General features: G+C 36.4%; 1 protein-coding gene across 1 annotated transcript in view; it reads right to left on the bottom strand.

Annotated features, from left to right (window-relative positions):
• B3GALT1 (beta-1,3-galactosyltransferase 1) overlaps positions 1–19,018 on the bottom strand; it is a 371,136-nt gene extending 352,118 nt beyond the window's left edge. The window contains exon 1 of the mRNA XM_054257575.2: positions 18,928–19,018. The gene's annotated coding sequence lies outside the window, so the exon portion shown is untranslated. The remainder of the gene's footprint in view (positions 1–18,927) is intronic.
• Between the last annotated feature and the right edge of the window lie 5,019 nt (positions 19,019–24,037).

Raw genomic sequence — 24,037 nt, forward strand, 5'->3', positions numbered from 1 at the left:
TAATTGCATATACTATCTAATCTTGAGCTACTTATAACTAATTCTAGGATATAGACTCTAGGCTAGAATGATATCCATTCCAATTTAATGTTCTGCACAGTCTCAGGAAATGATTACCACTAAGTACATAAGGCCAACTAAATAATAGAAGACATTCAATCTATAGGCTTGGCACAGAATTACAAAACTTCATTGTGATTCAATCATAGCTTCTATATTCTGAGAGTATTTTAACTTCTTCATGATTGGTAGCAATTAATCTGTTATGAAACTGTGCCCACTGCATATTAGCCCAGGAAGCCAGGAAATTCTTGGTGTTGATGCGGTAGTTTTGTTGCTTGGTGATTATTGCTAAGTCTCTGTCTCCTTCAACAACCCAGCACTGACGATGGTCAAAGTAAGGATTTTCAAACAAACAACAAAACACCTAGGATATAAGAAAATATATGGGTCTATTGTGTAAATGGAACTCATGCATACGGTAAGGATAACAAATTACATTTGAAATGTTAATACAATGAATGCAATGACCATTTCATAAGTGTTACCAAGCAGATGGGCATCCAGGAATATGGAATGGCATTAGAAAGCTCCTGTGATTTTTAAAATTGGAATTTAGAAAAAGAGTGTGGGGTGATGATATGTGAGGTGGTCAGTGATGATATGAAGAATGAATCAGCTATTGAAAAAGAAAACTTGAGTGGGCATTTTAGTTGAGGGCAATTTCTCGGAAGTTAGATACTTAAGGGAAGAGTAGGTCTTGTGAAAACATAGAATTTGTGTCAGCAGGTAGTGGATAATGATGCTGAAAATGTAGGCTGGAGTAAACATTTACTGTAAAGAATTTTAGGTGTTAAGCTACTTTATTTTGACATTATTTCATAAAATATATCAGTTATTGGAGGCTCTAGTCTAACATAATAAAAGCTTAACAGTAAGCTTTTTCACTTTTTGCCAGTGTTCAGGAACCAGCATAAGCCTGGTTGGTGGTCAAGTGAAGGCAATCTTTGTGTCAGCCAGACACTCTGTAGATCTTGATTTAAAGTATATGCACCCTTGAAATTTTCCCCCCAAAAATCAACCATAAATACCTGTTGGGTCTATTCACTGCTTGTAATAATTTGTATAACAACTAAGTGAGTCCATGATTGGGTAGAAAGGATTACAAAAAGAAAATTTAAGACGTTTCAGTGTCAATAACCTTAACTTTAAAAGTACCATGAAATAGTTTACATGTTATAAAGTAATTATAAGATTTGAATTTGTATTCCTGCCCAAATTTCACGTTGAATTTTATTTGTTTTTTTATTTTTATAAAATTTTTTGAGACAGAGTCTTGCTCTTATTGCCAAGGCTGAAGTACAGTGGAGTGATCTTGGCTCATTGCAACCTCCACCTCCCAGATTCAAGTGATTCTCCTGCCTCAGCGTCCAAGAGAAGCTGGGATTACAGGTGGCCACCACCACACCTGGCTAATTGTTATATTTTTAGTAGAGACAAGGTTTCACTATGTTGGCCAGGCTGTTCTTGAACTCCTGACTACAGGTGATCCACCAGCCTCAGCCTCCCAAAATGCTGAGATTACAGGTGTGAGCCACTGAGCCTGCCCTCATGTCAAATTTTAATACTCAATGTTGAAAGAGGGGCCTAGTGTGAGGTGATTAGATCACGGGCCCAGATTCTCCTCTTGCTGTTTTGGTAATATCCAAAGAAAAGAATATTCTGGTTGCTTCTCTTTGGATATTCTCCTTACTTTCACTGATCTTTCTCCTGGGGAGTCACCTCTCTGACTATGTTAAGGCATTCAGTTATATATGCTCATCTTACCTTGTTCTTTTCTCTAAAGCATTTCTCATAATTATAACTATGGAAAGACTAGTGAAATTTTTTGTTTAAAGCATATCTGCCCTACTAAAATATAAACTTTTAATAGCTTGTCCAGTGCCTTGCAGGAAACTTTCAGTAAATATTTGTTAAATGAATGAATGAACCATGATGGTCTTTTAGTTTCTGTCTCCATTATAAAGAGATAAAAATATAATGTAGAAGTTAAGTAAGACTTAATTTATACTTATTTCACTAATACACTTAAAAAGTGAAATGAATGAACACTCTAAGAGTGTAGAACAGAAACAAATTCTTGCCATAAATGCCATATGCAATTCATTCATGTACTTGTCTCAAACTCAATACTACTTTAAAGGCTTAATGCCGAGAAAAAAGTAGGCACTTTAACATAAAGTTCAAGGTACTTAATTACTCCAAAAGTAGCCCAGTGGTTGCTCAGCCTCACTGACATTTTTTTTCTGCTGTAGATGTGTGAATTAACATTTCTGAAAGCTGCCTTTAGAGCAGAAAGCTTTCAACATTTGGAAATCATCAAATTGATTTTATGTTTACATACAACTAGAAATCTAATGCAAACTGTTTCATAATATTAAAAATCTTTTTTGTGTTTCGTAAATAAAATGTATTGGTTTTTATCTTGGTTTTGTTGCTCTAAGTTTAAACTTTAACTATAGCAATAGGCAAACACTGTTGCCTTAATAATGAGCTCAATATGTACGATTTTTTTTCCCTCCTAAGTCAAGTTCCATCTGAGATCCTTGTGTAGCATAGTGGCTCCTAGATGTCTGCAGTTGCTCTAGGGAAGAACATAACCACAAAATTTAGATATGGCCAAACTGAGAGTAGTGCCAGCTCTACTCCCTCAGTTCATGGAACAAATACAAAGGAAGAGAATTTGCTGCAAAGGTAATCTCAATGACACCCCACACAATAGTTTTTTCCTTATTAGTTGTTTAAAGTGGTGAAATAAAACTGGTCATATTGAACCCATGATTTAGAAGAAGTGCCGCTGAAGAATATCAACCTGTAATTGTCTGGTCATTATTTGACGAGCATTTTAATAATTGCTAAATAATTTTTCTTGCCTTCTGCAACCTATGGCTTGATAAATAAGCCCATCTGGTTTTCAATTCATTCAATTAAGATGGACAGAAGTTCAGAACGCCTTTGCAAAACTGCACCTTCTATCCTGAGAGTCCATATAGGCTTTTAGTAGGAACTATTGAATTGTTTCTGTGAGGCTATTGTGACATTAAGTGGATACTTTTCTCAGAAAAATTCAGAAGCAAGGAAGTGAAACGATGTTTCCAAAGTAAAAAAGCCATTTTGTCTCTCTTGGACTGTCTGTCTTGCATGCACAAGCACACATGCACACAGCACACATATACACACATCATCCCTCCCTGGCACCACCCCCCACCCGCCAGTATTTTACTTAAGCTTCTAGTAGTAGAAAGGACCATCAAGTTAATTTAATTGCGGTATCTCCAGATTTCAGCCCAGCCATATACTCTCAATTGGCTCACTTATTTCCTCTACCTACATTGTTACTTTGTTGCTCTTTGCTGGGGAAAAGAAAAACTGTAATTTATTTCAGTCTTTAATGTAGGGCACTGAGATGTTTCCTAAGTGCTATGTTCTCTCTTTACTCTGCTTGTATCAACATCATCTTACGGATTTTGGGATAGTGACGGGGAAAAAAAACCATGCATATTTCTGTGTTTATAAAAACTAAGAATTCTGGTTTTTATGCAATTATAGTGACTAATTGAAATACAAAGTTTTTAAAAGGCTTTTAATTTTAAGTATCCACTTCTAGTGTTGCCAGATTTGCCATCGAATATAGAAATTCAATTCTCCTTAATACGATATGCTCATTTTTTTCTTTAATAAAAATTTGGTTTTACTGCTAAATCCTTGAGTCTCATAATACCAAACATACTAGATCACTATCTTTCTACTCTGACTGACATTTTTCCCTTCCAAGAAATAAAACCAATAGAGCTATCTTTTAAAAAAACTCATTTCTGAGACAATGCCTTAGGGGAAAATGTGATTTTTATCACAGAATATAAAATCTAGTTCTGATTTTAAGATTTGTTTCATTTAAAACATAATGATGTAAGTATCAAATAGTAGTAAAATCAACATGCAAATAGTACAGTCAGAAATTTTCATTTGCTAACAAATTTAGCCAAGTTAATTGTGGAGCTGAGAAAGAAAAAAGCAGGTTAATTAAAAGCAATGAGAATCTCATCATGTTGCAATTATGGGAACTACAGAGTTCTTTTAATATAAAATGGAAGCAAAAAAAATATATAAAAATGCAACCACCAACTCAAAAAAATGACTAACAAAATTCTCCAGGTCTTACATACAGACCAAGCAGGCTGTTATTGTAATTATTTTAAATGGAGATACCACCCTCTTTTCCTGTTTAAAATGTAATCACTCTTTGGAGAAGTAACGCACTGATTAAAATTCATATGAAGTTAGGAAGTTATAAAAGACTGATAGTGGGTCATTTTTTGACAGTGGTTTTTAATAGGGGCAGTATGATGGGGATCTGCAGGGAGATCTAAGGGAATGGGGCAAAGGATTTACTTGGAATATGAGTTGAATCTTCTCCAGAAAGTTCCTTATAACTAATCTTGAAATTCCAGATGACTCCTACCATCTACCACATCCACTTTGATACACTTCTCAATTTGTTTCCAAGAATAACAAGCCCGCCTCTTTTCTTATATTAAGATCTGTTCCCATTCTTTAAATTTCTAATCTCCTACTTCTTTCAAAGTGCTTTTTCTGGTAGGCTTGCTACATGACATAGAAAGATATTTTTAAAAATGAATTTTAGGTCATAGCAGAAAAAGCAGGAAACAAAGCTTACGGTTACCAATTTCATAAGTCCCTGAAAATTCCTATACTTCTATAGGAAGTATACTGAGTTATTGCTTATTGCTATATCTTAATTCTTACAAACAAAAACATCCAATAAAGAGTTATAGAAGAGACTCTCAATTGACAGCCTCCATTCTTAATCTTATAAAGTGTTTTGATCACCGCATTTGCAAACAAGTTTTTACTGCCCACACACCAGGAGATTCCCGGGCTGAAAAGCATCATGAGTTTCCAGTATGGCTGTTTCAGCTAGTGCCGTGGGTTTCCACACAAAAACTCACACAAATCTGGGCAGCTGTTTCAACTGGCACCTGGAACACCTGGTAGACAGAGCCACTGATTCAGCTGAAAAAGAGGGGGCTGAAACAGGGAGCCAGGTGATCTGGCTCAGCAGGTCCCACCACCACAAAGACCAGCAATCTGCAACACTCTGGACTGAGAGTTTTGCAGCAAGTGCAGCTTGACCTGGAACCATCCAGCTCGGTGGGGGAAAGGGCATCCACCATTACCAAGGCAGTCCACCACTATCCACTGTTACTGAGGCAGTCTGCCATTACTGAGGAAGTCCACTATTACAAAGGCAGTCTGCCATTACTGAGGCAATTTGCCAATACTGAGGTAGTCCGCCATTACTGAGGCAGTCCGCAGTTACAGAGGCAGACCGCCATTACCAAGGCAGTCCTAACTGTACCTCCGTAAAGAAAACTGCAAGGAAGTTTACACAGCAGCTGGGCAGAGCCCAAGGCAGCTCAGCGTCCGCCATTACAAAGGCAGTCTGCCATTACTGAGGCAATTCGCCAATACTGAGGTAGTCTGCCATTACTGAGGCAGTCCGCAGTTACAGAGGCAGACCGCTATTACCAAGGCAGTCCTAACTGTACCTCTGTAAAGAAAACTGCAAGGAACTTTACACAGCAGCTGGGCAGAGCCTAAGGCAGCTCAGCTACCCCTCTGCTGGCAGACTGTGACTAGATTATCATCTCCTTCCTGGGAAGGGCATCTCTGAAAAAAGGCAGCAAGACATCAGGAACTTATAAATAAAGCCCCAATTTCCCAGGACAGAGCACCTGGGAGAACACCTGATTATGACTTTCACGGCAGCAGACTTAAATGTACCTGCCCAGCAGCTCTGAATGGAACAATGGAGGTCCCAGCTCAGGACTTGAGCTCTTATAAGGGACAGCCTGTCTCCTCAAGCAGCTCCCCAACCCCTGTATATTCAAAGAGATACCTCATAAAGGAGAGCTCAGGCTGATATCTGGCAGGCATCCTTCTGGAACAAAGATAGCAAAATAAGAAACTGGCAGCAACCCTAACTGTTCTGCAGCCACCGCAGGTTATCCCCAGGGAAGCAGGATCTCGAGCGGACCTCCAGAAGTCCTACAGCAGAGGGGCCTGACTGTTAGTAGGAAAACTAAAAAACAGAAAGAAATAACTTTGACATCAACAAAAAGGACATCCACTAAGAGACCACATCTGAAAGTCACCAACTTCAAAGACCACAGGTAGATAACTACACAAAGATGAGAAGAAACAGTGCAAAAAGGATGAAAACACCAAAAGCCAGAATGCCTCTCCCTGTCCAAGGGACAGAACTCCTCACCAGCAAGGGAACAAAACTGGATGGAGAATGAGTCTGATGAATTGACAGAAACAGGATTCAGAAGGTGGGTAATAACAAAGTTCTCAGAGCTAAAAGAACATGTGCTAACCCAATGCAAAGAAACTAAGAACCCTGACAAAAGGTTAAATGAAATGCTAGCTAGAATAAATAGCTTAGAGAAGAATACTAATGACTTGATGGAGCTGAAAAACACAACACAAGAACTTCACGAAGCATATACAAGTTTCAATAGCTGAATCAACCAAACAGAAGAAAGGATATCATAGATTGAAGATCAACTCAATGAAATAAAATGAGAAGGCAAGGTTACAGAAAACAGAGTGAAAAGAAATGAAAAAAGCCTCCAAGAAGTATGGGATTATGTGGAAAGACCTAATCAACATTTGATAGGTGTACATGAATGTGACAGAGAGAATGAATCCAAGCTGGAAAGCACTCTTCAGGATGTTATCCTGGAGAACTTCCCGAACCTAGCAAGTCAGGCCACTACACAATTCCAGAAAATACAGAGAATACCACAAAGATATTCCTCAAGAAGAGCAACCCCAAAGCACATAATCATCAGATTCACCAGGGCTGAAATGAAGAAAAAAAAGCTAAGCGCAGCCAGGGAGAAAGGTCGAGTTACTCACAAAGGGAAGCCCATCAGACTAACAGTGGATCTCTCACCAGAAACCCTACAAGTCAGAAGAGAGTGGGGGCCAATATTCAACATCCTTAAGGAAAAGAACTTTAAAAGTAGAATTTCACATCCAGCCAAACTAAGCTTCATAAGGGAAGGAGAAATAAAATCCTTTATGAATAAGCAATTGCTGAGAGATTTCATCACCACCAGGCCTGCCTTACAAGAGCTCCTGAAAGAAGCACTAAACATGGAAAGGAACAACCAGTGCGAGCCACTCCAAAAGCCTAGCAAATTGTAAAGATCATCAACACAATGAAGAAACTGCATCAACTAATGGGCAAAACAACCAGCTAGCACCAAAAGGGCAGGATCAAAATCACACATAACAATACTAACCTTAAATGTAAATGGGCTAAATGTCCCAATCAAAAGACACAGACTGGCAAATTGGATTAAAAGTCAAGACCCATCAGTGTATTGCATTCAGAAAACCCATCTCACATGCAAGGACACACATAGGCTCAAAATAAAGGGATGGAGGAAGATTTACCAAGCAAATGGAGAGCAAAACAAAAAGCAGGAGTGGCAATCCTAGTATCTGATAAAATAGACTTTAAACCAACAAAGATCAAAGGAGACAACGAAGGGCATTACAAAATGGTAAAAGGATCAATGCAACAAGAAGAGCTAACGACCCTAAATATATATGCACTCAATGCAGGAGCACCCAGATACATAAGGCAAGTTCTTAATGACCTACAAAGAGACTTAGACTCCCACACAGTAATGGGAGATTTTAATACTCTACTGTCAATATTAGACAGATCAATGAGACAGAAAATTAACAAGGATATTCAGTACTTGAATTCAGATCTGGATAAAGCAGACCAAATAGACATCTACAGAACTCTCCACCCCAAAATCCACAGAATATATATTCTTCTCAGCACCAGATCACACCTACTCTAAAATTGACCACATAATTGGAATCATTCCTCAGCAAAAGCAAAAGAACAGAAATCATAACTGATAGTCTCTCAGACCACAGTGCAATGAAATTAGAACTCAGAATTCAGAAACTAACTCAGAACTGCACAACTTCATGGAAACCAAACAACTGGCTCCTGAATTTTGACTGGATAAACAATGAAATGAAGGAAGAAATAGAGATGTTCTTTGAAACCAATGAGAAAGAAGACACAATGTATCAGTATCTCTGGGACACATTTAAAGCAGTGTCTAGAGGAAAATTTATAGCAATAAATGCCCATATAAGAAGTGAGGAAAGATCTAAAACTGACACCCTATCATCAAATTGAAAGAGCTAGAGGAACAAGATCAAAAAAACTCAAAAGCTAGCAGAAAACAAGAAATAACTAAGATCAGAGCAGGACTGAAGGAGATAGAGACACAAAAAACCCTTCAAAAATCAATAAATCCAGGAGCTGGTTTTTTGAAAAGATCAACAAAATAGACCATTAGCCAGATTAATTAAAAAAAAGAATCAAATAGATGCAATAAAAAATGATAAAGGGGATATCACCACCAATTCCACAGAAATACAAACTACCATCAGAGATTACTACAAATAACTATGCACATAAACCTGTAAATCTGGAAGAAATGGAAAAATTCCTGGACTAAATGCACCCTCCCAAGCCTAAACCAGGAAGAAGTTGAAACCTGAATAGACCAATAACAAGGACTGAAGTTTAGGCAGCAATTAATAGCCTACCAACCAAAAACACCCCAGTCCAGATGGGTTCACAGCCAAATTCTACCAGACGTACAAAAAGGAGCTGGTACCACTCCTTCTGAAACTATTACAAACAATACAAAAAGAGGGAATCCTTCCCAAATCATTTTATGAGACCAACATCATCCTGATACCAAAACCTGGCAGAGACTTAACAAAAAAAGACAATTTCAGGCCAATATCCATGATGAACATAGATGCGAAAATCTTCAATAAAATACTGGCAAACTGATTGCAACAGCACATTAAAAAGCTTATCCATCATGATAAACTTGGCTTCAGCCTGGAGATGCAGGACTCGTTCAACATATGCAAGTCTATAAACGTAATCCATCACATAAACAGAACCAAAGACAAAAACCACATGATTAACTAAACAGATGAAGAGAAGGCATTCAACAAAATTCAACAGCCCTTTATGCTAAAAACTGAATAAACTAGGTATCAATGAAACATATCTCAAAATAATAAAAGCTTTATGACAAACCCACAGCCAATATCATACTGAATGGGCAAAAACTGGAAGCATTCCCTTTGAAATCTAGCACTAGACAAGGATGCCCTCTCTCACCATTCCTCTTCAATATAGGATTGGAAGTTCTAGCCAGAGCAATCAGGCAAGAAAAACAAATAAAGGGTATTCAATTAGGAAAGGAGGAAGTCAAATTGTCTCTATTTGCAGACAATATGATTGTATATTTAGAAGACCCCATTGTTTCAGCCAAAAATCTTCTGAAACTAATAAGCAACTTCAGCAACGTCCTAGGATATAAAATCAATGTGCAGAAATCACAAACATTCCTATATACCAATCACAGACTAACAGAGAGCCAAATCAAGAATGAACTCCCATTCACAACTGCGACAAAGAGAATAGAATATCTAGAAATACAACTAACAAATAATGTAAGGGACCTCTTCAAGGAGAACTATAAACCAATGCTCAACAAAATAAGAGAGGATACAAACAGTTGGAAAAACATTCCATGCTCATGGTTAGGAAGAATCAATATCATGAAAATGGCCATCCTGCCCAAAGTAATTTACAGATTCAGTGCTATGCCCATCAAGCTATCATTGACCTTCTTCACAGTACTGGAAAAAACCACCTTAAACTTCATATGGAACCACAGAAAGCCTGCAAAGCCATGACAATTCTACTTAAAAAGAACAAAGCCGGAGGCATCACGCTACCTGACTTGAAACTATACTACAAAGCTTCAGTAATTGAAACAGTGTTGTACTGGTACCCAAACAGAGATATAGACCAATGGAACAGAACAGGGGCCTTGGAGGCAATGCCACACATCTACAACCATCTGATCTTTGGTAAACCTGACAAAAACAAGCAATGGGGAAAGGATTCCCTGTTTAATAAATGGTGCTGAAAGACTGGCTAGTCATGTGCAGAAAGCAGAAACTGGACCCCTTCCTAACACCTTATACTAAAATTAACTCCAGACAGATTAAAGACTTAAACATAAGACCTAACACCATAAAAACCCTAGAAAAAAACCTAGGCAAAACCATTCAGGACATAGGCACAGGCAAGGACTTCAAGATTAAACACCAAAAGCAATGGCAACAAAAGCCAAAAATGACAAATGGGATCTAATTAACCTCCAGAGCTTCTGGACAGCAAACGAAACAATCATTAGAGTGAAACATCATCCAACAGAATGGGAAAAAATTTTCACAATCTACCCATCTGACAGAGGGATAATATCCAGAATCTACAAATACATACAACAGATTTACAAGAAAAAACCAACTCCATTCAGAAGTGGGCAAAAGCATGAACAGACACTTTTCAAAAGAAGACATATATGAGGCCAACAAATGTATGAAAAAATGCTCATCATCACTGGTCATTAGAGAAATGGAAATCAAAACCAAATTGAGATACCATCTGACGCCAGTTAGAATGGCAATCATTAAAAAATCTGGAGACAACAGATGCTGGAGAGGATGTGGAGAAATAGGATCATTTTTACACTGTTGGTGGGAGTGTAAATTAGTTCAATCATTGTGGAAGACAGTGTGGCTATTCCTCAAGGACCTAGAGTTAGAAATTCAATTTGACCCAGTAACCCCATTACTGGGTATATTCCCAAAGGATTATAAATTGTTCTATTATAAAGACACATGCATGCATATGTTCATTGTGGCACTGTTTACAATAGCAAAGACCTGGAACCAACCCAAATGCCCATTGATGACAGACTGGGCAAGGAAAATGTGGCACATATATACCATGGAATACTATGCAGCCATAAAAACTGATGGGTTTGTGTCCTTTGTAGGGACATGGATGGATCTGGAAACCATCATTCTCAGCAAACTGACACAAGAACAGAAAATCAAATACCTCATGTTCTCACTCACACGCAGGTGTTCAACAGTGAGATGAGAACACATGGACACAGGGAGGGAAGCATCACACACTGGGGTCTGTTGGGGGCGCTTGGTGGAGAGCAGGGAGTGGGGAGGTTGGGAAGGGATAACATGGGGAGAAAAGCCCATGGAGGGGGGATGGAGGCAGCAAACCACACTGCAATGTATGTACCTATGCAACAATCCTGCATGATCTGCACATGTACCCCAGAACCTAAATTACAATAATAAATTAATAAATAGTTTCTTCCAGTTTTCCAAGTGAAAAAAATCAACGTGTCCTATGAAAAGCTTTGATACATTAATAAAACACAAGCTATGGTGATGACCTGACAAAAGCCATATTTCAGGCTGGAAAATTTCGTAAATTAAGCAATACTGCAACACTTAACTCTGCCAAAGCATGTACAGACCTCAGTTCTTCAGCATGTCAATATGCGGCTTTGCTATAAAGGTAAAGCAGATGGTAAGAGCAAAAGGGAGCAGAACTTGCACACACCTTAAGTTTGAAGCCTAACACATTCAATTTTAGTCTTTCAAATTTGTCTACACTTTTTTGATTTTAACTGAGATAGATTTAAAAACATTATTAAAATATATTTAACAGGTGGCTGAAAACTCATATACTCTTTGGCTAGTATGCTACTAATGCTTAAAAGCACAGCTTTTTCTCTATATCTAGTACAGAAAACAGGAGCTGTTGAGTACTTGGGAATCCTGTGCTCTCCATCAACTGAAACTACTCTTTCTAATGTCATAATGGCCTCTATAACACCCCAGGGGTTCGTGTTTCTCCAGTCTTTCTTTTTCCTAATCTTTTTGTTGCATTTGTCACCTCAGAGTCTCCTTTTCTTAGCTGAGCCCTCTTCATACAGTTTCAAGGACAGGCACAATCCTGTTTTTTCTTACTTTTCCAATCTCTCTCACTTTCTTGAACTATGGGCATGGCCCAAGGCTTACTCCTTAATTAACTCTTCTTTTTTTATCTCTTTTGTCCCAATTCAATCTTGCCTGAAGCAGAACTTCTAAGAAGGAATATCCTTTCCCAGGGAAAAATACTCTATTTTAGTAGTTGGTGATTGGTACAACTCAGTATCTTGCCTAAAGATTGATTTTAAATTCAAAATGTGGATTTTGTTGGGACACACTTGGCATACTCCTACTTTGGAGTTTCGGCACTTCCTTTTCCTTCTCTCTGGAATACTTTCCCTTAGGGTACTAACTCACTCTCACTTTTTTCAAATATTTGCTCAGATACCTCCTATTTAATGAGGCCTCTTCTAACCAACATATTTAATATTGTAACTGTTGCCCATCCCCCATCATTTCCTTTCCTTTGCTCACTTCATATTTTTGTACAACATTTATAAATTCACATTATACATTTTAAATTCTCTTTATTAGATATTGCTCTTTTTGTTTACCCTTTTCTTAGTTCAGGCCATTATAACAAAATATCATTTAAAAAGGTGACTTATAAGCAACAGAAATGTGCTTCTTACAGTCCTGGAGGCTGGAAGTTTGAAATTGGGGTGCCAGCATGGTTGGGTTCTGGTGAGAGCTTTCCTTAGGGTTACCGACCATCAATGTTTCATTGCCAGGTGGTAGAAAGAGAGGGAACTAGCTATTTAGCCTCTTCTTGTAAAGGTACTAATCCCATTCCTGAGGGCTCTACCTTCAGGACTTCCTTACCTCCCAAAGGCTTCATCTCCTAATATCATCACACTGAGAGTTAGGATTTCAACACTGGAATTCTGAGGGGGATATAAAAATTTAGTCCATAACATCCTGATAGAATATGCTTTATTTTGTTCACTGGTGTAGAACAGTGACTGGCACTTTGAAGGTGATCAATGGCTATTACCCTAATTGAGTTTAAAAACCTCTATAATATCCACTACCTTCTTTCTCTTTTCACTGCCAACAGCCTAGTCTAAGTTTCTTCTCATGGTAATTAGCCAATTAGTATGCTAATTACATTTCTTTCTACCCCACTCTTTAATCCATCTCCTTTACTGTTGGCTGATTTTCTTCTTCAAAACTCAAATTTATCTTCTCATTAACCTTCTCAGAAACATTCACTGCAAGGCCAAGTCAAAATTCTTTTTCTGGAACTTAAGGCTCTGCTCAATATGACTACCAATCACATCCAGTCTCATGGGTACCCACTCCTCAATCAACTTTAGCCAAGCTGGTATTGACTTTTTCATTTAAGGAATAGTTGACCTCCTAGTCCTAGGTCCTATGTGTGATAAAAATAATTTACTGTCAGTTTAGGCAAATGAACTGGAAGAATAAAAGCTTAAACAACATTTGCACTAAAAAAGTAATCCATACCACAGGAGAAAGACCCTGGGCTGATTGACTCAGGTGCATGTGGTCCCATCACTGAAATGTCTCTTCCTTCTACTTTCATGTTCTGGAAAAGCAAATCATACCCATATTTAAAGGTTCAAGTTCAACTTGCTCTGCAATTAATTCTATGCCTTTTAAGAGCCATAATTCCTTTTTAATAAACATTAATAATAAATGTTTCATCTTCCACAAATATTCTCATGTGCCTTTCCTCACCTTCTTTCCCTTCACCATAAGAAACACTGGTTTATGGATTACATAGGCCCTCCCATCCCAATATTCTGAGCAACATCTTTTCCCTGATGGCATCGCTTGCCTAAAAGCTAGGATAAAACCTGGAAGGAAAAGGCTGGGAAGGGATCTAGGTCTCTGGGAAAGGGGTATATGGCTTATACTTTTGCTTGGTAAGAAATCTGGCAAAAAAAGCAAAAAAGCACCACTTCTTCACTGCCATCGCTAAGTATTTCGAAGTTTCACTTTCTCATCACTTCCCATTGAGGTTGCTAAATGATGATGAAGCTTTTGGTTTCTGCATTCCTAGCTCTGCCACCAATGCTTATGTAATTATTGTTCTAGATGGTCCTCTCAAGTAATCCTACTCATTGTTGTTTCTCTACTCTAAATTTCTGCTATATTTACTGTGTTATAAACATTAAACAGTCTAGAATTTGACATCGTTTTACCCTGTCTTTGTTTTTATCATATATATCTAACTCACAAAAAGTCCTGAACGCAGAAATTGTCTACCCACAGCAGTGGTTGTCATCTATCCCTTATCAGTAAAGCCAATGGCACAACATTAAAAAAATTCAGATTCTAGGGCCCCAAGTCAGTTCTGCAGAAACTAAATTACTTGTCCAGTTTTTAAGAAATTTGTTTTTGGAGGCTGGGTGTGGTGGCTCACACCTGTAATCCCAGCACTCTGGGAGTCCGAGATGGGTGGATCAGGTCAGGAGGTCGAGACCAGCCTGACCAACATGGTGAAATCCCATCTCTAAACAAAAAAAAAAAAAATCACAAAAATTAGCTGTGTATAGTGATGCACACATGTAGTCCCAGCTACTTGGGAAGCTGAAGAAGGAGAATTGCATGAACCTGGAAAGCGGAGGTTGCAGTGAGCCAAGATCATACAAGATCATACCACTGTACTCCAGCCTGGGTGACAGAATGTGAGACTCTATCTCAAAAAAAAAAAAAAACAAAAAACAAAAAACAACAACATTATGTTTTCAAAATGTTTCCGAAATGATTCTGATAATTTGCCAGATACGGGTATCACTGCGTTAGAGTTTATCATAGGCTTTAGTAAAAAAAAAACCTCAAAACACCATTTAACTTAAAAATACTTTACTTTAAAATGAAAAATTTATGACTAAAGCTTGTGATTATTAATTTGCATCATCTAGATTTTAAAATCTAACATTTGATTTTGTAAGTACCATAAAATAGCTAGGAAAATTTTAGAATTAGACACACCTGGAATTTCACCTATATGCTATTTTATGTAGATATAAGCATATCAAACATACAGTTAGATTCTCATTTTTCTTTGACATAAGTTTATTTTAGATTCTTCTTACATGTTGTTGTATTTTAAAACAGTGAAAATAACATTCCTTGGAATAGGGGCACTAACTTACTTCATCATTTCCCTATTTTGGACTTCTTAGATATTTATTTTTTCATTATAATATAAATATCATAATTGATATCTTTTACATAAATGATTCATTGAATATAAATGTAATTGTTTTGCATCTGATCTATTTATTTATTGTATTTTAGAAATATACACTTCATTCTTTTTTTAAATGCTGTAATCTGAGACACAATTTTTTGCTAGTTTCTCCAACGAGTTTGTTTTCTAATTTTCAGATTCTTATGACAATCTGCAATCAAGTATATCACTATCATAAGCCATAAAGTTACTCAATCCTGTTGGCATATTCTCTTGGTTCCTATATTTAGGCATGATCTCCCTATTATTTCAGTCTTAAGAGTATTCCTAACATAAATCACACTGAAGGGATAAAAATTGTAACTGGTATATATCAGTTTCTTAAAGTGTAGTCTATTGCTCACCAATAATATGGTAACATGAGGGGCTTGATAAAAGTGGAGAACCATGACTACAAAATTAATCAGATATCTAGTTGTGAAGTCTAGAAAAATAAAATTTAAACGAGAACACAAAGAAACTCTTCTGTATACTAATGTTTGAAAATCCAGCATTCTATATACTATGCTGCAAATTTGCCATGCAAATTCAGTAAATCTGCAGCATAGATCTAAGGTATTATGGCAATACACGTCTTATCATCCTACTTTTTCCCCCACCCAACCCTCCTGCACTGGAGTCCATCTTTTGTAGAAAGTAGAGAACATGCCTATTTTATCTTTGCATTTCTGTCACTGTTGAGACTCTATTTTGCAAATAAAAACTGCATAAGAACATTAGTTTTTTAATTTTTGAGAAGATCTATAGCCTCTGTTAAGTTAGTTTTGATCCCTACACAAAATTACTTGCATGATTGAAATGGTTTACCTATTTTTTTCTTAAATTATAAAGCTTATCTAGTATCTTTGGAATTTTGTTAAAATGTTTCTATGGTAATTGATGTAGGGCTTTGTCTATATTCACAAAATAAATGTATAGGCATTGTGATATATTTGAAGATAGAAATATTAGAGGTCAGGTCCTTAAACTAGAGAAAGTAAACCTCTACTAGGGAAGATGGTATCATCAGAAAGGTTTACAAAATAATATAATCAAATCTAAGGCATGCATCAAACATACAGAAAAAGAACTATAATGTGAAAGGATCATGAAGAATCTCTTTTCATGACTCTACCTGCATGGCCAAATTTAAGTGAATACAAAAATTGAGACTGCCTAATTTGATGTGGCTCATATATAACACTGTAGTTCATGCCAGAAAGCTAACGTTGAATAGCATCAAACATGGCCTATTTTAATATCAAGATCTATAGAATACCCATATTTAAACAAGGCAGAATCTTTTATATCTTCTGCATATTTTTATTTCAATGGTGTATATTTAGAAGAGTCTTCACCTATTATGACCTCATTTTATAACAGAGAATACTGTTATAGAAAGTATTGTATCTCTCTCACACACACACACACACACACACACACACACACAGTTGGATACAACACACACTAATCTCAGTGCTGTCGGGGAAAACCTCAGATTCTTGATCCCTGTTATTACAAAGTGAATACTGAACAAATTCACAGTAATTAAGAATTCAGAGTCTTTTTCTCTTTATAGTTTACTATGTTGGAACATGAGACAATGAAAGACCACAGCATGCTTATTTGACTTGCTAAAACTCAAAGCACTGACAACAGCAAATGCTTGTGAAAATGTGAAGCAACAGGAAGGTCCTTTCAGTGCCAGAAGGAATGCAAAAAGTTACGGTTACTTTGAAATACAGTTTAGCAGTTCCTTAGTAAACTATACTTTCTTACCACTTGATCCAGTCATAATACTCCTTTGTATATACCTAAATGAGTTGAAAACTTTTGTCCACACAAAAATCTGCAAACAAATATTTATAGTGACTTTAAAAAGTAATTCCCAATTTGGGAACAATAAAGATATCATTCATTAGGTGAATGGGTAAACTATGATACATCCATCCAATGAAATATTATTCAGTGATAAAAAGAAATGAACCATTAAGCCACAGAAAAACATGGATGAACCTTAAAAGCATTTTGCTTAGTAAAAGAAGCCAATCTGAAAGGCTACATACTGCCTGATTCCAACTATATATCATCCCGGAAAAGGTCAAACTATGGAGGCAGTAAAAAGATCAGAGATTGCCAGTTTCAGTGGAGGGAGAAAAGAGTGAATAGGAAGAAGATGGGGGACTTTTAGAGCAGCAAAGCTATTGTGTACGATACAGCAGTGATGGAATTTGTCATTATATGTGTGTCAAAACCCATAAAATATCCAACACAAAGACTGAACCCTTATGCAACTAGACTTTAGTTTATAAGGCTCTATCAATATTGAGTCATCACTTGTGACGAATGTACCATGTTAATACAAGACATTAATAATAGGGAAAACTGAGCGTGGGTTCAGGGATAAGATTATGTAGAAGCTCTCTGTACTTTCCAATTAATTTTTCTACAAACATTAAGCTACTCAAAGTCCATTAATGAAAAAAAAGGCAAAAGGAAAACCAAAGACACAGAAGTTGTTAAAATTAAACCAAACCAAATAAAGACTATAATTCTGGTCAGATGAGACAACTTCTAGAACTGTGACTGCAGAACATTTTACTACAGTCTTTCATGGTGATACTCCTGGTTTCTCAGTTGTTACTTCTTACTTCTGGGTGGTACCTGTGATTATATTGGCATAAGACACAGAAGAAATACTACAGAGTGTTCAGACCCCATTAGCCTGAAAACTACCATTCTTCAATATTCAGTCTAGCTTTGAGTCAGGTCCAGAATCTGCTGAAGACTTAAACATTTTCTGAATGAGTACTAAGACAACAGAATCAGGACTTACCCGGGCTAGACCAAATATTGAAGTGAGGCCTAAAAGTACACACTGACCTCAGATTATGGGGAGTACTCATTACCCTGGGAGCAAAATTTGGTCTTGTGTAAATTTCTCCAGAATCCTAAGAAAAGAAGGGATCCTGCCAGAATTGAGATGGGCCCCTGGGTTCTCTAAGGAAGAGCGTCTTTATCATTTTGTTAATGGAGAGGAAAAAGGAAAAGATTCCAAGTTTAGGTTTTTTGATACAAGATCAGGAATAATGGTCAATCTTTAGGTAAAATTAACTTCCAATGAAAATCTAGAACCCTATGTCTTATTTTTTTCCTAAGGAAAACTCCTCTAAGTCCAGATTCCAATAATAGACATGTATAAAAAGCAGCAGACACTGTAGGGCTTTCAAAAAGGAAAGGTTCTATTGCTCACCAGCACAGCCCCCAATGCAATGGTATACAGATGTGCTAATAAGATGCCATGGCTTCAGCCCTGGAGCTGCTCAGCAGGGCCAGTCGTCTCTGCCTGTGAACAGCCCCTCAGTGTATTCTAGGAATATTATCATTTTCTATGCATGCCATGGCAAGAAGTCTGACAAAACACCTCACAATCTCTGCTAATGGTGCTTCTTTTGCAAAGTGGTCAGACTGATGCTTTGCAATTACCCTTGTTTCTACATATCATTCTACTCCAAAAGTGAGGATAATATTTGCTGAGAATTTTTTTCTGACTGTATTTCACATGAAAGGTATAAAGCATGAAGTACTATAAAGCTATAAGCAAATTCAGAGCACACTTAACATTTTGGATAATAGTGCCTATTTTTATATTACAGTTTTGTAAATATTCAAAGACTATCAAACCAAAAATAGGAATCGGCTGTTACCCTATGATGGAAATTTCTGCACTCATTTTAGGGAGCATCCGTATCTTCACAAAATCTCTCCATTCCTGGATTGAGCAGCTCTTGAAGCGTCTTTAATGGGTCTAAGAGGAAAGAAAAACATATGAGTAACTTTGGAGGTACTTCAGCTGACATTAGCATTTTGTTTCAAGTTGTAGAGATTCTCTTTTTACCATTTCCTAAAATTTCCACATATCTTATATCAAATTGTTCTGCACAAAACAATTAGCAATTGAAGAACACTTAATTTAAAAAGAAATTTTCTTCCTTTGTGTCATTATAATCTCCTCCTTATCCGTCTTTTAATAAATGATGTTTACTGGTTATAAAGTCATTTTAACATTTTACAATTATTTACTTACTTTCCCTAGATATTAATTTTATTCTGTGCTCTTACTTATAATAGCAAGTGTTTCCACAAGAGAAGAAGAATACTGTTAGTTCTAAACAGTCTTGTCTGTGGCTTCCTTAAGACTGTCATGTTGCTTTACTCTGCTATGATAAACTAACACATTTTGGTTCCTAATCTCCTAGGCCTAATTCTTTCTGATGTAAAAATCCCTACCAAAGCCCGAAGTCCCCATCAAGTCTATAATAATACTGACCCAAGCCAGTGAAAAAGTGTGCTCGGCCAGCATGTTCTATAAGATAGCCTTCCATCAACACAAAGTCTCAGGTATTCTTTTCTGGAACTCGCAAGAAAAATAAGCTGGCTTTGGCAGTTGATCACAGAATGTTCTAATTCAGTGAATTCATTTTTTACAGGCTTTACTTGGCAAGCCTCTTTCCATTCCCTGAAAACTATGTTTCTTTGTAAACCCCTTTGCAATTCAACCCAAACACCTCTACACCCCAGTTACCTATTACTAAAAATCTATTTTAACGAAGTCTTTCAATGGAATATCTAATTTTGGAATCTTTCCTTAACCTTTAAAAAGTGTTACACATAGGTCATTATCTACAGAAGCTGTGGAAAAAGGATGCCAATGGTGTAGTGATGTATAAACTGGAGAAGTCAGAAAACCCAGGCTGACTTATCTGCTCTAAAATGTGCCCCTATTGATCTTCCTGGCTAATCAAATGATCTGCCTTTGGAGTTTCATAGTACAATGATGTTAGTTTGATGGCACCTCTGAACTCTAAAAATCATCCTCCATATTTTTTGAATTCTTTTTTTTTTTTGAAAGTGACTTTTTTTAAAATTGCATTTTAGGTTTTGGGGTACATGCAAAGAACATGCAAGATTGTTGCATAGGTACACACGTGGCAGTGTGATTTGCTGCCTTCCTCCCCTTCACCTATATCTGGCATTTCTCCCCATGCAATCTCTCCCTAACTCGCCACCCCCCACTGTCCCTCCCCTATTTCCCCCCAACACACCCCAGTGTGTGGTGCTCCCCTCCCTGTGTCCATGTGTTCTCATTGTTCAACACCCGCCTATGAGTGAGAACATGCGGTGTTTGATATTCTGTTCTTGTGTCAGTTTGCTGAGAATGATGGTTTCCAGATTTATCCATGTCCCTACAAATGACACGAACTCATTGTTTTTGATGGCTGCAAAATATTCCATGCTGTATATGTGCCACATTTTCCCTGTCCAGTCTATCATTGATTGGCATTTAGGTTGGTTCATCTTTGCTATTGTAAACTGTGCTGCAATGAACATTCGTGTGCATGCGTCCTTATAGTAGAATGATTTATAATCATTTGGATATATACCTAGTAACGGGATTGCTGGGTCAAATGGAATTTCTATTTCTAGGTCCTCGAGGAATCACCACACTATCTTCCACAGTGGCAAAAATCACAAGCATTCCTATACACCGATAACAGACTTAGAGCCAAATCAAGAATGAACTGCCATATTTTCGGAATTCTTAAAAGCATATAGTTGCAGATTGGGGAAAAATGTCATCAATAAATCCTCCAATCAGGGACAAAGTATTTTTTTTGTAATATCACGGTCTTTCATTATTAATTTTATTTTTAACATGGGTAATTTCCTGATTCTCATTAATTCAATTAAATATCTATAAAAATATGAATAAATCTAAAAACCTTAAAGTTGCATGAAATAAGCCTGACACAAAAAAGTGCATATTATATAGTTACATTTATATGAAGTTCTAGAAAATGCAAAAATAAGCTATAATAATAATCAAAATATTAGCTGTGAGGAATTTACAGAAATGTAGCAAGAGGGAACTTTCTGGAGCAATGAAAAAATTCTCTATCTTGATTGGATAATGGTTACATGGGTGCATATACTTGACAAAACTCATGGAACTGTGACCTTAAAATCTGTACACTTTATTGTAACTAACTTGTACTTAAATTAAAAAACAAAGAGATAAACAATAGGACTGAGGTTCCTCAAGTTTTGGTATAATTTTGAATTAGGGAGTCTTTAAGATGAACTGTACAGTCAAAACCAATTCTTTAGTCCTTTGTTCATTTATCCACTTAAGAAAGATTTACTAAGCACAAATACACGCAGAATAAATACAATGGCATTGTGCTAGAAAAAAATTAATGGTTAGCAAAATAGATATTGCTTTTATTCTTATACACATTAAAGTCTGTTGGGGAAAACAGACAATTAAAATAGACAAAAACAGAGAATTATCACTGTAGCATTGGAAGAAGACCTATGTTTTAACCAAGCACAGCATCAAAACAGAATGAACTACTTTAGACTAAACCCTAAGCCAAAATGCACTGAAAATATTGGTGTTTTCTGAGTCATCAAAAGCTAATAGACTGCTTGGACCAAAGCAAACCAAATAATGTTTTTCTATTAAATCAAGCCTATATATGCTCTAAATCTAATGAATCAAAACATCAAAATACTTTTCAAACAAAATTTTGTTTGGCCATTGAAGGCCTTTTTTTTTTTTTTTTTTTAACAGAATTTAGGTCGTCTATGTCCTCTGGCATTTTATATATACAGCTGTCCACAGGAATAACATGGTGTTAAATGACCTTCTTTTCCATGAGCAAGTCCCAGCTGGGCAGACAGGTGCATCTACTTCTGGTAACTCTGCTGCCAGTGGGGGATTTGCAGGCTTTCCCAACAGCAACCATTATGCATACTCACGATAAATCCAAGCTTGTGACAGGTGCAGTATTTGATATACAAACAAAGTATAACCATGAATAGACCCGTTTTCCAATATAAAATGCTTTCAGAAACATATATTCCCCTCACACCCATGAAACTCACATTTTAAAATGAAGTCCTTCTGTGGGCAATCCCATTTTTAAAACACGTGAAAATATTTTATAGCTTTACTAGTATTAAAAGTCCTCTTGTTTCTTTAATGGTTTTCTAACTTATTTGTTCAAAGTCTTTCCAAAATGAGCAGAGTCATTTATAAGACTAAACAGATAAAAGAATATAATTAAAGTGACAAAAATAAATAAAATATGAACCATATAACAGAATTATTGGATTTTGAAGCTTTCTAAGGAAGGCTAACCTATTGTTATTTTGTGAGAGTGTCGAGAAGAAAACCAACACCTGTTAAAGTATAAAAAGAAACATGCTAATAACAGTGGATAGTTCAAAAATAGGCTTTGGAATGAGAAGCTTACTTTAAACCAATGCCATAAAGGATGTTGAATGTTTTTTATTTAATAAGCAAAACATGCACAACATTACCTTCCTGGTCTCTGACCAGACAACTTAGGATTTGGGCTACATTCTACTGGCAGGAAAAAAATGGCCTTCTGAACTCTAAAGTAAGTGGGACTTGAAACAATTACTTCAAATAACTGGGCCATTTTACACCCTCAGAAAACATGGTCAGATTTTAATCCTAACTCTACAATGACAGTTTCATTACTTTCTCACTCTGGTCAGTGATAAATTCAAAAGAAACCCTCTATTGCTGATGAAGAATTATAGTTCCTGTTTGTAAACATTCCACATATTTAATATTTTTTAAAAGTACATATTTTAACAAAAATATAATTTTTAAATCTCATGTTTTTTTTTTAATTCTACAGCCAAATGGTTGGTAATTAAAGGATTTAACATAATAGAACATTTTCCTGACATGCTTATGTAATTTTTCTTTCTAATTCTCCAATTTCTACTCTACCATTCTCACTTTAATATTTTTGGTTTCTATTCTTTCTTGTGGCTAATGTGAGTATCAGTTCTCTGTGTTTCCTGGTCATTCTTTTATATTCACCTTCTCATAAATACGGCACTTTAAAGGAAACATGATATTGAGTTTATGAGATATAAAGAATCTTACACGTTTGCACTTAAGACTTTCTCAAATCTCAAGCCATTGAATACATAATTGTGGTATAGAATTCTAGATGATTTCTAATGGTTTTTGATGGTCATGGCTTTCTTTTCCAGTAAGTCCCAAAGATACCATGACCTTCAGTCAGCAGGGCTTATATCCAATGATAATCTCTGTGTCCTGAAAACAAATTTTAAGCAGCTATAACTTAATGCATCTATTGACGCTAACATGTAACTAACGGCACTGAAACATTCTGAAAACAGAAGTAAAATCTTTGAACTAGTGACTTGGAAGCAAAATTTTTCCAGAGGTTCAAATTTGGGGATTATCTTTATTGCATATGCATAGTTTAGATTAATTCAAAAGCATATATTTAGCTCCTATGATGTGGCAGATTTCATGCAAAGTACTAAGGACATATGGCCCTTCCTCTAAATTAATTTCATACCTTTTGCCATTGAAGAAAAAGGAGAAATAAACACATATAAGATAACTTAATGCCATTTGTCAAGTGCTATGACAACTGTATAAATAGCATTATGAAATATGTAGCCTGAACACTCAGTTTCCCAGATGAAATAAGAATGACTAAGACATGTTCCATAAATACTGTCTGAGCATCTGATTTTTGGATCACAAACCAGTTGTTCCATAAAATCCAATAAAGATGCTATCCTGATTATTAGTTACAGAAGACCTCATTAAATGCTTACACACTTGGTTTTGTCCCATTTTTCATTCAAATAATCTTTCTTTCAAAACTTATCATGTGAGTGGTTCAAGCAGAATTTTCTCATCCATAAAATGTACACATTTATAGCATAATTTGATAT

The sequence above is a fragment of the Callithrix jacchus genome, chromosome 6, assembly GCF_049354715.1.
Source record: "Callithrix jacchus isolate 240 chromosome 6, calJac240_pri, whole genome shotgun sequence".
Classification (NCBI taxonomy): Eukaryota; Metazoa; Chordata; class Mammalia; order Primates; family Cebidae; genus Callithrix; species Callithrix jacchus.